This window comes from Gavialis gangeticus, unplaced genomic scaffold (assembly GCF_001723915.1).
Source record: "Gavialis gangeticus isolate Ggan-Ray unplaced genomic scaffold, GavGan_comp1, whole genome shotgun sequence".
In the NCBI taxonomy this organism is placed as follows: Eukaryota; Metazoa; Chordata; order Crocodylia; family Gavialidae; genus Gavialis; species Gavialis gangeticus.
This window is the reverse complement of record NW_017729032.1, coordinates 171741647-171758371: the sequence shown is the minus strand read 5'-3', so window position 1 is coordinate 171758371 and position 16725 is coordinate 171741647.

The window sequence follows — 16725 nt, the reverse complement described above, 5'->3', positions numbered from 1 at the left end:
CCTCTCTCTCTCTCTCTCTCTCTCTCTCTCTCTCTCTCTCTCTCTCTCTCTCAAAAAATGTGGATTTGGGTTACTTTTTTACCCTGAAAATTCAGGATTTTTTTAAGCAAGAGAAAACCAGGATCCCTGGTCATAACCTAGCTTTCAGAGGGCAACATAAACTGAATTCAGCAGCAGTGTAGGAATTATCAGCAAGGCTGTAGTGATTCATATTAATCAGTTTCTGGTTTAAATCAAAGCCTCCAGTTGCAGGTGGGAGGGGAGGGGGGGATGTTCAATCTCACCTGAAGTCTCCACAGGATTTCTAGGCTGCACTCAGCACAGAAGGGGCCAAGGAGCATTGGTGCAAAATGGAACTCCAGCTTTCTTCACAGTATGTTAGGCTTTGACAATACTGGGTCACTGCATTTATTTAATTTAATAAGGCTGTTATCTTTTTTAGCATCCAGACTTTCATAAAACTATAATTTGTTTTTACCATCTTATCTCTTTCAGGTCCTCCCATGTAATTGTGAGTCTAGGCATTTCACTCACCATCAGTACCTCCCCAGAGAATTTATTTCTTTGCTTTGTTTCCCCCTTGACCCAGAATTATCCAGGGTTGGCTCATCCTCTGAAGTCCTGGCTCCCTATTTCTTGTTCTTCTTGCCCGTTAGCACAAGAAAGAAAGCAGCCTGAACTATTATTTCTGCCTGGGGCTGCTATTTCCAGGGCACCTAGGGTGATTCCAGATACATGACACACTGTGATCCAGGCAGGAATCTCAGTTGCCATTTGGCATCTTGACCACCTCTGTCATAACAGAAGAGTAGCCAAAAAGCTAACAATGTAGGGTCAGACCAGTGAGTGGGATGTATGTCCCAGAAACCTCAGCATCTAAGGCAAAAAACAAAGGCCAGGCAGGTGGCTACCTGTCCAAACTACTTAGCAGGAGAGGGGAGATAGGAGCAAAAAATAAGGTAGCACTGGGATCAGGGAAAAAAAAGTAAAGGAAGTAGACAGGGAGCATGGTTAAGATTAAGAATAAAGAAGAGTGTGAAACTGAAATAGGTGTAACAAAGCTTCCAGATTCTAAATACTATTACAAAAGAACAGAATGTTTTTATTATTTTAAATCTATTAAAAAACAAAACTGCTAGAAAGCAGGTGTTCTGCATTCCTTTCTGGGACTTGTCAAAGATTGTGGTAGGCTGCTGCCCAATGAATTCAGCTTAAATATTAAAGAGCATTCCTGCTCCTAACAAGCCATTTATTGCCTTCTCAGTAATGTGTACCTTCTCTGCTACTGGAAAATTTACCAAGAGTGCTCCGATTGCTCTTTAGTCCTTTAAACTTTTATAAGGTAATTTTTTCAGCTTTTGTACAGGGTGTGAGATAGCTGCTCTCTGACTTCTTTGGAAATCCATGCCACTGAAACCCCAGACAACACTCAAAATTTACTTCTTTTATCGATTTCATTTTGACTAAACATAATAGAACCAAATTCACTGCACCCAAAGAGCCTATTTTGGCTGTAAAACACTGATTAATTTTTGTGTATTTGTTGCCATTTGAAACTTCGTTAGCTAATTCTTATTTATAATATATATTGTAGCAGAACCTAGGGACCGCAATGGTAGTCAGGGCCCATTGTGGTAAGCAGTTCACAAATGCAGAGTAAGAAAAGAGCTAATTAAGCGGAATAAAGGAATGTGTGGGTCGTGTGTGTGCTAGCTAAAGTCATATCTGCATAATATTCTCTCATATGTATACATTCACACATATCTATTCCAAACAGATGTGTGGGATTATAGAGAGAGAATCTGTGTTGCTGTGATATAAGGTTTTGGGGTTTTTTTTAATCACTAGTGGTTTGGAATGGCTGTGTTTCCCACAAACAAGAAAGCCTTAAATAAAGTAGGCCCTGATTTTGCAAAATATATATGCCCAGCAATGGAGTAGGTCCTTTGGCTTCATGTGCTTACAATTTGTATGTGCTTAAAAAGCTTGCTGAATCCTTATATAGGTTATACTAAAGGACTACCAACCTAACTCACATGGCACAACATCATCTCTTCTGCATATGTTACAGAAGTTACAGAAAAACTGTCTCAGAATAATCTATTGATATAACCAGTCTCATATATTGTAGTTCTTCTGCAGAGGGTCATTTGATTCTAGAAGCACAGTGTACCAGGCACATGTTTAAACAGTACTATCCCTATATTTGAAACACATGTTGTATATGGGATAGTAACATGCTATAAACATTTAATTTTATGGCTGGATGATATTTTGCATATTTTAAGTATAAATAAAATTGCTATTTGTAATAGATTACGTCAAACATATGTTTTAGATATATTAGGAAAATATCTCTGATATTTTCCCAAGCATTTAAAACATGTTTTGTCTTGCATGGGAAGGCTTCAAATAAACATCCATTTGCAAGTGGGCTTATTACTGGCTCCATTTTAGTGTGGCTATTGCAATTTAATATGCCAGATGAATGCAAAATAGCATATGGGCAGTAGAAAACCTTCTGGTTGGCTGATATGTGAATAGCTGAAAAGTAAATTGAGCAGAACTGGTTAAATGTTATCCATCAAAAAAAAATCAAGAGAAAACTGTTTTGTGATGACAGAGAAAAGTTTATGGAAAACATTTTTTAATGGGGCATTCATTCATAAAACACAAAATGTAACAGAAATCTAAAATGTTTCGTCCAACCCTTCCACCCTCTCCAAAAATCCCAAGAAATTTTAAGTAAAAGGGAAATTTTTGCATCAAAAGATTTTGGTGGGAATAATGTATGAGTTGTTTTTATCCTACACTTTTGTAGGAAGTCTGTAAGGTCTTTGAGACAGTTTCTCTTACCATGTTACGTGTATAGCTCTTAGTAAAATCAGGCTGAATTTAGTTTGTGACTTCTATAAGCTTCTAAAATAAAAAGTAATAACAACTTCTCTTTCCATTTAAATTACCTGACTCCTTGTATTTAGAAAGCCAGTAAGAATGATTATAGAATTACAAATTTTACTACAGTTCCTTACAAATACATACCTTTCATTCCGCATACAGAAAAACATGATCCCTGATGTCAGATTTGGAAAGAAACTGTCAATTAGCAAGAGAGCAAAGGAAACAGATGGATAATCCCATAAAACTGTTTGAAAATTCATAGCTAAGAAGTTTAGCTGCAATATATATGTATGCACACATCCAAACCCAGAACAGATTTGCTAGTTGTTGAATTTCCAAAACGAGATGTCAGTGAGTGCATTAGCAATGTATCTAAGTATTCTGTCATGTCAATTTTAATTTTATTCTGAGATATTGGGATTTACGGAGGTGTATTAATTGTCAACTCTCAGCAACAATACTAACATTTTTTGGTTAGACAAGGTTCTTTGGGTAAATCTGATATCTTTTTATTAGAGCAACTCAAATAGTTGGAAAAATCCTTCTTTGCAAGCTTTCAGGTATAAATATCCTTCATCAGGCAGACAAAGCATCTGCAGTTGGTCTGTAATCTTCATGGGGAGTCAGATCTTAGGCAGGTTATAATGTACATTTTTGGGTAGACTTCTTTTAGCACTTTTGCACCTTTAAGAATCTAAGATTTTACAGGAAATAAGAAATATCATAGCTTCTGACAAATCGTATCTGAATTTAAATACCAAAGCAGGCAAATGCAATCCATCCACCTTCTGGACAATATGTGATTGTTCCCTAAATGACCATCTTTGGCCTGTAAAAGTCAGTCTTACTTTAAATACCTTAGGAACTGTTTAATAGATTAAGGAAGAAAATGTTATTAATACAGTTGAACAGTATAATAATAGCAGTACTATCTAGGTGAAAAGGCTATTGACATTTTAAACCCTCAAAGGTGCAAGAGTATATCACAGAGCTTATGTTATGCTACAGCTTTATGTTTGCTTAAAAATCTTCCTTAAAGTCACCTGCAGCAGGTTCCTGATCAGAAGCAGCAATTCTAATTTAATGCCTAAAGAACATAAGAAATGCTGTAGGACATACAGATGCACTAATGACTAAGGCATCCATAGTTAGAAATTGATAGGAAGTGAGGCTTTCTTTCCCTTGTAATGCAGCATGAATCTTACCACTTTTTATCAGCTTTTCCTTTCTAAACATCCTTTAGCATGTTATCTGAAGTTTAACATTTAATTTATCAAGCAATAGGATAGATTTGTATTTTTATGGTGGTTATTTTACTGAAATAGCAATGTTGACAGTGTTTAGTGGCTTTTTACAGCCTATCTTGAATGGATTTATGCCGACATTTTACAATTTAACAGCTTCTTTTGACACCAATTCAATAGCTATAATGTTAAAGTTTCAGTGACCCGGTGAGCACTAAACTGGAGTGTTATCTTTCTTATCATTACTTCTGTGTCATGGACAGATCAGGCTTTTCACATTCTTATGGTTTATAAATGTTGGTGCACCTCAAGACACAGTCCTGAGTCTTTCATATCTTTCATTATATTTAAGTCCTCTTGAAGTGTTGGTTGTGTCATATGGTTTTCATTACTTCATGCACTCTGATATTATTCAGAACTGTGGTTCCTTTTAACCTTTCCTACCAGGGTCAGTAACAGTATCTCTGAGTGTCTAACAACTGTCTCCTTCTGGATGTCTCATAATTTTTTGACATTAAACACAGACAATTTGGAGGCTTTGTTAATTGGATCTGACAGTCTGTATTCTACTTTTGGTTCAGATTTCATAGGATCAGTTCAGTACCTTCAGCCAGGAACTCCCCATTATTTGTGACACTGACTTGCCTTTTTTGCATCTTTTTTTTTCTTTAGCAAAGATATGTCACTATCAATTATTTAATATCTCACAAATTTGCATGTAGTCAACCACGAGAGCTGCAAAGACATTACTGCATGTTCGTGTGGTTTCACTTTTAGAATTCTGCTGTAGTCTGAAAACATCTCTGCAATCTTGACATGTTCCTCTGGCAGTGCGATCTCTTCTTAGCTAAAGACCTGAGTGGGACTTAGCAAGTTTTGCCAGTAACAGTAGTTTATGTGTGCACTCTGTGAGTGAGCAAGTTAAAATAGTGTTGAATAAAGAAGATATTGATTTCTCTTATACGTGTCTAACTCAGCTCTCAGACTCCCCTGAGTCTGAGACCTGAGATTTAAGGTACTCCCTCCCTTTTCTGCATTTCCTATTGGCTGGCTCAGTGTGCTGTGTTGTGAACCCCAATCCTAGGTGCCCACAGGCATGTCTACACCATTGTGGCAGCCTGCCCTGGGCCAGATGCCCCTGAGCGCACTCTACCTATGAGCACTCTACCTCTACCTATAGACATGCTTCCAATCTAGAAGGACACCAGTGAGGCCACACAGGGGCATCCCACTGAAGCCAGAGGTGAATCTTCTCTTTCCATGTACTTGAGAATAGCTGCTGGGTCTACCTCTGTAATCACACTGCCCATAAACCCACTGGGAGCAGGGATTGCTGTAAAAGACAATCTTAATACCTTTTTATCCAAATAGCTGATTAATGAGGCCACTCACCTCAGAAATAGAAAACCCAGGTCTAGACCGTCCCGTCCCGTCCCCCACCCCACCCCGACTACAAGAAGGTTTGGATCTGCCTGTCTTATTTCCCAGCAAAGTATCTTAATCACCAAGTCATGAGCCTAAAATGGTCCAGGTCTCTCTCTGGTCTTGAATCTGGCTCACTGCACCTTGCATTTAAAATTAATTTGATAAAATAGATAAAGAGCATTGTGATAACTTCTGTCCCTTTAGGAACAAGGACCTGCATAGAAGTTTCACTCTCCTCCCTTCCACCTGTTGGGTGTGTCTACACAAGATGCTTTACTGCACAGTAGACTAATCTACTGTGCAATAAAGCATCACTATGTAACCATGTACAGGACACCAATTGTGCAGGAGGTACTGCACAGTAGATTAGTCTACTGCAAATTGCTCCCAGTCAGCCCAGGCAGCAGGGGGCAGAAGAACAATCATGTCCCTGGCCTGGGCTCCACAACTGGAGCCCGGCCTGGCACTAGGCAGCTGCTGGCAGGAGAGGGGGGACAATGTATTAGCCTGTGGCTCCAGCCAGGGGCAGGGAGCTGCCTGCTGCAGAGGAAGCAGACATTGTCCCCACCCAGATCCACAATCAGAGTAACAGGTCTCTCCAGCCTCAAAGCCCAGGCCTGACACTGGTGCCGCCTGCCAACCTGGGGATGGCACCCAGGGGAGCCTAGAGCTCCTCCTGGAGGCCATATACTAGTAAAGCAGGGCAGGAGTATCCCTGCCCTGAACGGCTCCCATTTAGTAACATTAACCCATTTAACCCCAAAATAGGTGACATTAACTCATTTAGTTAAACCATTGCAACTTTGGGTATGGATATTCTTAAATTAATTTACAGCTTGTTTATATTGGTTTAACTTGTGCAGGTTTGAACTGATAAAAATCCAAACAGAAGTTTGTACCAGTTTACCATAAATTGGCTGTAATTTACATTTAAAGTAAACTGGTGAGATGTCAAGGTATGGACATGCCCCATGACAGCATTTTGCTATGTTTCCACCATTTCTTTTGCAAAGCCAAGGCATTTTGAACTATTGATATTTAAGTTTCTTTGGCTTTTAATCCTGTCTTCTATCTAAATTTCCTCCAGACGTGCCAATTAATGGTACAATTGCCCTTGTATACACCAAAGAAGTCTATGGTATCTTCTCAGTAAGGTACCTTGCTGCTATTAGACAGTAGGTGCATCTACACATGCGCTTTACTGCAGAACTGGCTAATTAGCTCTGTATTAAAGCATCACCATTCTACATATGCACCCATATTAGGGCACAGTAAATGAATTAACTCTGCTGTAGGATAGTACTGTCTGGGACATGTACTATCATACAGCAGAGTCATGTAGTGCACCAAAATGCATGTGTGGATGGTGACTGGGGCTGGCTGAGGCACAAGGGTGCTACAGGGTAGAGGCTCCCTGTTAGCTAGCCCTGCCCTGTAGCACCCTCAAGCCCCAGCCAGCCCTTCTGCAGCATGTTGACGGGGCTGGAGCAGCCCTGGGCTGGCAGGCTAACTCCTCAGGGTCCCTTGCTACCCTGTGTTGCTCTGCTCTGGCTCAACGTGCTGTGGTCCTGGGCACACATGTAAATCCTGCACCTGGAAGAAATAAACTCTGGTGCAAACTGTGACAGAATTTATTGCTATGTGCTAATTGCATGTGTAGATGCACCCAGTATTCAGTAAACTAATACAGTGGTATAGTCATTCTGTATTGGTCTTGGATGTAATTAGAATAATGGTGTTGTTGAGTATCATGCATGTAGCTCAGCCCCTGGATGATGATGATGAGAGGTGAGACCATTATTATTTAAATAAATTAAAAGAAAAAATGCACATGTGGGGTTTTGAGTGAATAGCTGTATTTTTGTTCTTCATTTGATTTGTTCCTCAGTGGTTATTTAGAAGTGATAGGAGTTTCTTTCTGTCTTCTGTGCTCAATTTATAAGGAGGCTTTGCTGGCCTGTGAGGATTCTAACAACGCTCTCAAGTCTCATCAGGGGAGATGCCTACTTATATTTATTATAGTTCCAAATCTAGGAACAATAAAAATGTAAATTTGACTTCATAATGAGCAAACAAGCAACATTCAAAGGCACTAAAAGTAGGATCATTAGGTGGACCAGACTGGTGAGAAGTAAATCTTGCATAATGTATTTAATGATAAAGGAGCTAGTGGTATATATTTGTTTCCTACTGCAACGATGGCCAGGCCAGTCTGCACTAATTGGTACCATTGTTAAAGTTATTAGCCGACTGTACAAGAAGAACCCTTAATCAACTTTCCCATTCTCAAGGCATTCCTTTGCAATCCTGTGCGGTCTGTCACATCTCAAGTACATTGGAAAGAAACTATGCCATACTTTTTTTTTATGGAAGAATAAAGCACTATGGAAACAGCAGGCAGGGCAGTCCCTTCTTCCATAAATCTCAGCCCAAAAGTAATACTTGGTTCCCAGGAAGTACTTCTTCAAAACTTTACTCTAATCAGATTCCTGGGCAGAAAGAAAATACAGTAAAATCCCTGTTATCTGGGATTTTACTAACATTTCTAGCAACTGGGATTTTACTAACCTTTACTAACATTACTAGCCAGCCAGCCAGATGCAGGGGGATAAGAAGAGAAAGCTTGAATGCAGCCACTGCTGCCACCCACCATGCTGTGCTGTCGCTGCTCTGTGTGCAGCTGCTGCCACCCCCCACCCCCCCACTTCTGTTCCACATCTGCAAGGAAACCCTTTGACTTCATGATGTTTGCATTCTTGCTGTTGGGGAGAAAGCTATGACAGGAAGTATGGGATAGTATGTAGCCCATAGCCAGGTAATTGGGGCACTCTCCCAGAAAATAGGACTTGTCATTCTGAATCCTCTCAGGGTGAGGAGGGTCTTGAACTAAAGGTTTTAGTAGTCATTCATTAGGCAATACTACCACCACTGTAGTTTTCCATTAAGATACATATGTATACTTAACATCAATCACTCACTTAGCATTATCTACCTCTTCCACAGAATTGGGGACTTTATGCATCACCCAGTTAGAGTGACTTAAATAGGAGTGAGGCACAGAATTTATTAGTTTGGATCAGTAATCCTGAACAAGATGCCACAAGATCCTTTCAGGGGTGATGAAAAACTTGGGAGGAGATAAACAGGTAAGTGCAGACTCAGGTTCTCCCTGCCTGGTCATTCCCCGGCCAACACAAGGAGGTAAGCCAGGTGAGGGCAAAATATGGCCTGCAGGTCAGATCCAGCCTTCCAAGGGATTCTCTCTGGCCCATGGTGGATTCTTCAGTCCTCCCCAGCCCAGGCATGGGTGACAGCCTTGGCTGTGGTGCATACAGCTGGTCCCGCCGTGCCCAGGGTGGGCATGGTATGGCAGCCAGACTCAGCTTCCTAGCAGCCCCCATGGTGGTGGCTCACTCTGCCCAGCTGCTACTTCCAGTCTGTCCTGAACCCACCACTGGGGGCAATGAATGGAGTAAGTAGGTGGGTGGGTTCTTCATGGAGACTGGCTTGGGGCCCCCATGGGCAGGGTGCACTTGGCCAGGTGAATGGGATGGTGCCACAGGCAGGTAAGAAGTGGTGTCTGGGAGCAGGGTGGGTGGGCAGGGGCCAGAGCTGGGGCTGGGATTGTGGGGTAGTGACAATGTGGGTCTGGGGCCTGGGACAGAGCCACAATTTTCTCCCCATATGTCCCTGCCCATGCAACCAGCACCCATCACAGGGACATAGGGGTAGTGGATTGTGGCTCTGCCCTGGGCCCTGGGCCCCGGACCCATGCAGTCACTATCCTGTGATCCCAGCCCTGCCTGCCTGTCCCACTCACAGATGCCATTCACCACCCACCTGTGGCCCTATACATCCACCTGGATGAGCATGCGCTGCTCACGGAGGATCCTGGGCCAGTCTCGATGGAGACACTGCCCACCTGCCCGCTTGCTGTGTCTAGTGTCCCTGGCAGTGGATGTAGGTCAGATGGGCCTGGGGCTGGATAGGATCAATGCCTCTGCCCCCACTGCACTGAGCTGGGTCAGCACCCCCTCTAGCCCACAGCAGCTCACAGAAACTCCTTAAGTGGCTCTCCAACCCAAATAATTGTCTACTCCCAAGGCACTGTAATAAAAAAAAATAGTTTTTGAAATGGTGTGTCATTCATTTCAGAAAAGTTATAGAGGGATGCCTTGAGAATGTTGAGAACCATGTTGAATGTTGAGCTAGATCACTTCTGACCATTGAGCTAGATCACTTCCGAGTATGGACAGCAGCCCAAGTCAAAGCACCTAAAGATCTTTCCAGGTCAAAGTGGAGGTACTTAATGACTCTAACCACCTAAGGACTTTTGTAGCCACTGCACATTGTTGATTTGGATTAATTAGCCTGAGGCACCCTAGAGGTCAATTAGAATCTGATTTTAGGTTAAGTACAGACATTCAAAAAGCCTGAGCCTGAATTGATTCAATCTTTGCAGGTTAGTCTAACCTGTGTAGATTGAACCGATTTGCAAGTGGATAAACATTTACTTTTGATTGTGGAAATCCAGGCACATGCCTGCAGTGGCTCAAGCTAGAAGCCAGGGACTCTAGAATAAGCCCTCCCTTCCCTACTGCAGCAGCCACAAGACTGGAGGGAAGCTGACCTGGGGGCATGGCCAGGCCATGGCAAGCCACTGAGTATGATTGTGGAGGTGTTTAAACCCCCACCCTGGCCTGCAGGGTCCCCAGCCAGGGTGTGCCTTGGGAAGCAGTCCTTGTCAGGTTTGTCCGAGGGTGGGGGCAGGGGAAGGGGCCAGACACTAGCCAGGGAAGTGCCTCAGGGAAAGAGGGGAAGGGAAGGGGATTACACTCCTATGTCTCCCCAGTCAGGCATGGGCATGGGGACCCCAGCCAGTATCTACCCAGCTTTCCCCCCTGATTGCTGCTCTAGCAGCCCAGGCAGGTGAAGGGATTACATTACCCTGTCTCCCCTCTCCAGCACACTGGCTCTGGCAATGACCCTCACCAGCTCTGGCCACACCCCCTGCTGCTAGAGCAGCAAGCAGGGGGGAAAGCTGGGCAGACCCTGGCTGGGGTCCCTGTGCCCAGAGAGGTGAGGCAAGGGAGTGTAATCCTCCTCCTTGCCCCCCCTTCACCTGAAGCTGCTGTCCAGGCTGGCTGGGGTCATGCCCCTGGCCACTAGAGCAGCAAGCGAGGGGAAAGCTGGGAAGACCTGGGCTGGGGTCCCATGCAGGTGGGAGAGGGAAGGCAGGGGAGGCAATCCTCCTTCCTCCACCTGAGCCTACTGGCCCATGCCCCCACCCCTTTCACTCCAGCGGGGAAAAGTCTGGCAGGGGCTGCCCTACCTCCTCCAGTCAGACCAGGCTGCGCCAGCCATGTTTTACACCCCCACCCACTTGTCAACCAGCAGTCACTGCTCTGGCTTGGGGACAGAGGGATGGGGCCAACCCTGCTCTGCTTGAGCAGACAGCACAGCCCAGGGCTGCAAAGCATGCTGGAATGCTGGGGGACTGTGGTTTAACTTGAACCAGGAAGGGGTCTGGGACAAAAGTTCCATAAACCAGTTTGACCTAAATCAGTTAAATCTGATACTACATTTAACCAGGTTTATCTTAAATGAGTTTTGGCCATTTTGAAACCTGTTTATGTGCACTGAGCTTCTGTTCATTTACAGGTTTAAACCAGTTTCTGATCACTTAAACCAGTTTATGTGTAACTTCTGTCCCTAGCTTAAGTGCCTAAGCTAGTTCAGGACTTTCTCTCACAACACACAGAGAGCAGGACCAGCTGATAATGGTTTTAGTGCTGGGTGCCACTCCCATGTGCTTTTATGCAGTAGCCTAATGGTGAGAGCATTCCTCTGGGACCTGGAAGACTTAGCTTTAATTTCTTTGCCAGATTTCAACCAGGAACCTGATTTACAATCTCTAATAAGAAGTGTCTCCCAGTAAACTATCAGGTATTTTGAGCAGAGTAGTATTCTCAGTGGAAGTCTCTCAGACTCTTCTGTTTAAGCTGTTCATTTTGTATATGTAATAATTTCAGGAAAGGGAGCAGGAAGTTGAGCCTGATTCTCAAACAACACTGACTCAGTTTCTCACTTTTTCTTGCAATCTTTATCCGGCCTAATGAAGAGAAAATACTTCTGATGTGGAAATTCAGCAAATCCTTGAAAAATAAACATGCCTGCACAGGTATTTCATTCTTTGTTTATACACAGCCACCTACTAAAAAGAGCAGTTCAGTGGAGGAAGATCTGTGTATTCAGCATGGACTACCTGAGGGTAGAGGGAAGGGGAAAGTAGGGAAAAATGTGCTGAACATTTTATTGCTAATGCTCTTGTATGGTTTCAGTCAATGAGCTGCAGGCATATTTTCTCTCCTTCCAGGATGCCACATGGCATTTTAAACCTCCATTTGATGCAAGCTGGAGGAAGGAAGGTTCAGCACAGCCTGCAAATAGAGCAAAAATTACTGTAGTTGAAGATATGAAACCAGACATATATTTTGTATCAGCATTATTACGCTGCAGTGAAAATCAGTCCCAACTCTCCTTTAATGTTTTCTGGAAGATTTTGAGAATAATGCCAGGGCATTTTTCTTTGGGAAGTGTTGCTGGCTTTGTATATGGGTACTGTAATATCTGTTGTGCCTGTACACACTGCTCCTGGTCTATGATCACACAAATTAAGCCACGTGATCATAGACCAGGTGTGGCAAACATTTGTACACACCCAATGAGCTCTTCTCTCAACTTAAGTAGCTCTTTTTCATATAATTATTAGTGTATAAGTGACTCTTGTGCCAACCTGATGGTTTCACAGCCATTTTGAATGTCAGGTATTGTAATCTGCAGCTCTTCCCTACTAACTCTCACCCAGCAGATGTTTAAACCATAATGAAATTTTAATCTCCCAAGCAGTGTAAAAAAGATCAGACAAAAACATAGTAAAAATTCTTAGGAAGGCCATAAATACAGATTTCAAGGGAAAATAGTACAGCTAATACCATATATAATCCAGTTTATTTTCATATCAAACTTTGCAAACTACTGAGGGTTTTCTCAAGCTCTTAACACAGGACTTTTCTATTAGCTCTAGCTCCAAGGATACATTCCCCTAATACAATTCTCTAATTATACTCTTTCAGTGGACTTTTTCCCTGTCTCAACCTTTAAGTCTTTCTCATCGAACTCTCACAATTAATTTTCATACTCCCTCTCCTGTCAATGTGAGCACCTGGTTGTCCCACCGAGGCATATATACTGAGAGAGGCACCAAACAATGCCCTGGGGCTATTAGGATCAATCCTAGCTGTGTAAGACAAACTTATCTTTAAGGAAAATTCATGTTAAAGTAGAATTCTTGAAAAAGCTTTTCTTAGGTTACTAAAACTAAATGGTGTATTCTAATGGAGATAGTTGTAGAATCTTATTGTTTACAAATTATGGTCATTATGTAATTTTTTCTCTGAGCTCTTTTTTGTAGTTTTGTTCCATAATGTTGTTTGAAAAATACAAATGGGTTACCCCCATGTAAATTAAAGGATGGAAAAATTTACAATACAAAATGATATTCTTGGTAAATAGCTCTAGCTGCCAAATACAAGTTACTATATTCTATATGGTAGTTGTCTGTTAGTTATGAGTCAGTGGTAAAAGACAAATACCTATATATTTGCCCCAAACTGGTCACGGTTTGGCAAAAAAGTCACTTCCTAGAGGAAGTGAAACATCAGATCCTTAAAACGCTTTCTTTTTTCCTGGTTATTCCATTATTTGCCCTACTCCTATCCTATAATCATGAACACTAAACAATTTGGTAGATGTTAAAACCATATAGACTAGGGACAGAAGTTACACATACACTGGTTTAAGTGATTAGAAACTGGTTTAAACCTGTAACAAAACAGAAGCTCAATGTACATAAATGAGTTTCAAAATGGCTGAAACCAATCTGAGATAAACCTGGTTGAATGTAGTATCAGACTTAACTGATTTGGGACAAAGCAGTTTATTTAACTTTTATCCCAGACTCTTTCCTGGTTCAAGTTAAATCATAGTCCTCCAGCATCCTTTGCAGTCCTGGGCTGGGCTGTGCTTTCTGCTAGCTGGAGCAGTGAGAGCTAGCTAACAAGTGGGGGATGCATTGCAGTCTACAGGGGTGACTACACCCCACCCCCAGCAAGCCCCAGCTGGGGTCTGGGGCCAGGGAGCGGGGTTAAACACCCCTTTCTCCATTTAAATTTACTGCTGGCTGCAACTGGAGACTACCAATGCCCGAGGTACCTGGAAGCAGGAAGAAGAAGTGATGAGCAACCCTGCAGAGTCCTGCTGCTATAATTCTGGACTGCAAATCCCAGAGATCTTGGGGGCAGCAGCCAGAGAACCGTATTCTGGCACTTCCCAGCTTCTGGCCTGAGCCACTACATTTCCTAAATCAAAAGTAAATGTCTGTTCACTTCTGTTTCAATTTAATCTGTACAGTTTAGACTAACCTGCAAAGACTGAATCAATTCAGCCTTGGGCTTTTTGATTGTCTGTACTTAGCCATAGGGTTTACATGGTTGTAATAAAATGGCACAAGGGTGAAATTTCCCCAGTGTGGTTTTACTTCATGCATGGTACAATTTAGGCACAGTTCCATGGTGGAAAACCTAGAACTTCATAAATATCATATTAAAAAAAATAGAAAAACCAAATTCTGATCTCAGCGTGGTGCAAGTCTGGAATAATTTCATTGTCATCATTGGTACTATTCTGCATTTCTGTAAGACAGCAGTGTCTCACCTAGAATTAGCTTCATATGTCAAACATTTCATAGTTTTCTGCATGTGCAAATATTTCCCTTAACTTCTTATCCACCAGTGAAGTTTTATAGTTATTCCTCCCACTTTCCTAAAGTTACAAGATTCTGAAGTATCTGGTTCAAAACATTTCATGCTTAAAAAATGCCAGGTTAGAAAAATAATACAACCAGGGAGCAAGGTAATTTTTATGAAAATAGGTGCATGTAAATTCAAGTTAATCTAGAGGGAGCTAGGGCTAAGTTGGCTTTCCTCGTAAGATTGACAAATCGCACATATGGGATCCATAAATCTGCCATGGAGATGGATGGCTGACTTAGATATAATTTGTTTTATTTAACATGACCATATAAATGGGAATTACATTCTCCCCATTTTGGCTATTATCCTTTTTCAAATGTTGTTTTTCAAAGCTAGTTTTCTTCGTATAAAATATCTCAGATGAAATACATTATTCTAGCATCCTTGTGCTAGCCAGGGACAGGTCATTCAAAACATCCATAATTCTAAAACCCTTCAAAATGTATTTAAAGCCAAGAAAGCATATTGTTTGCTCACCGCAGATCCATTCAAAAAGTTCCTTGTATCATAAACAAGGATGACTAGGAAGGGTCACTCTAATCTTTTTGTGCCTGGACACTTTAGAGGGTGTGAGATATGGTCTGAAGTAAATTCCAGTGTCTGGATGACTACTTAGAGTTCCCACTGAAAAGGCCACAATGGCTTCTGCTCCTCTTGAATTTTTAGTAACACACTAAAGGTCTGTTCTGTTTTTACTGAAGTTAACAGGAATTGATCAATAGGATTAAGATATGGACTCTCGGAGCTACTCAGTTTCCTATTTGAGTATTTCTTGTCTTTAATATACAGCAGCTGGCACTTTATCAAGACTGGAATAAAAGGACATAGTGCTAGAAAATATTGCCTGCATCTAATGTAGATAAGGCACATTGCCTTTAATGCAGATTTAGCTGGTTGTATGAAAGGCAATGAGGAAGCCAAGGTTTCAATTTAACCAGCATAACATATGTTAAAGTATGCATTACCTAGTCATCCCTCAGCTTTTGGAATGTGTTAGAACAGTGGTGCTCAACCTATCAAGGCCCACAGCCTGGATCCTGCATACAGGGTTGGTCCATGGGCTGGTTCCAGCACAGGGCAGTCCACTGGTGTGATCCAGCTACAGAGGAGTCCAAACACTTGGTGGCATGATCTAGTATTCGGGACCACATAATCTGGCCCATAGGGCTCCCCACAGGTCCAGAGATTTGGCAGCAGGACAGTGGCAATTAATGCTGCCTAGTGCTCCCCCACTGCCAAATTTCTGGACCTATCGGGAGACCATTAGGCTGGATGACACAACTCCACAGGCTGAATCTGGCCTGAGGCCCAGAGACTGAGCATCACTATATTAGAATATATCAGCTACACTTTCAAACATCACCCTTTCAAATCTACCTGGGACAAGCTTTAAAAGACTGGTGGTGAATTTTGTCACAGTAGCAAAAAAAGATAGAAAATGAAAATACAATCTTTCATTTAAAAAATGAGATAAAAAAGTGAATGGTGGATTCCCATCATCTAATGTAATTCAAAGTGGATCTATTCCTGTTTCATTCTGTACATGTCTGTGACTTTTCCTTGGATGTCTTAATTGTATCCCTTTCATTTTACAGAGTGAATGCCACCTCAGATGAAATCTATTTGCTTCCAAACTTGATTTAGTAACCAATTCTTTAAACATAAAGTAAATTCCTTCCCATAAACCTTAAATGGTTTAGCCATTTTTTTGTTAATTCCTATAGGCTAACACATCAGTCAGATGAAAAGGGAACAAGTGGCTGAAACAAACTCTTCTTGTTAAATTAAAAAAAAAAGGATAAAATCTTGGATCTGTTGAAGATAATAACAAAATTATTTGGCAGTGGATATAGTTTTCCTGGCAGTGGATATAGTTTTCCTAGACTTCAGGAAGGCTTTTGACACTGTCTCTCACCCCATTCTCATTAGGAAGCTGGGGGACTGTGGCGTAGACACCCATACAATCCAATGGGTCGCCAACTGGTTAGAGAGTCACACCCAGAGGGTGGTAGTGGATGGGTCCTTCTCGACCTGGAAGGAAGTGGGAAGTGGGGTCCCACAGGGCTCGGTCCTTGGGCCCACCCTGTTCAACATCTTCATCAGTGATTTGGACGAGGGGGTGCAAAGCACCCTGTTCAAGTTTGCTGATGACACTAAGATGTGGGGGGATGTGGGCACAATAGAGGGGAGCAACAGGCTACAGTTGGACCTAGATAGGTTACAAGGATGGGCGGAGGAGAATAGGATGGGGTTTAACACAGACAAGTGTAAGGTGATGCACC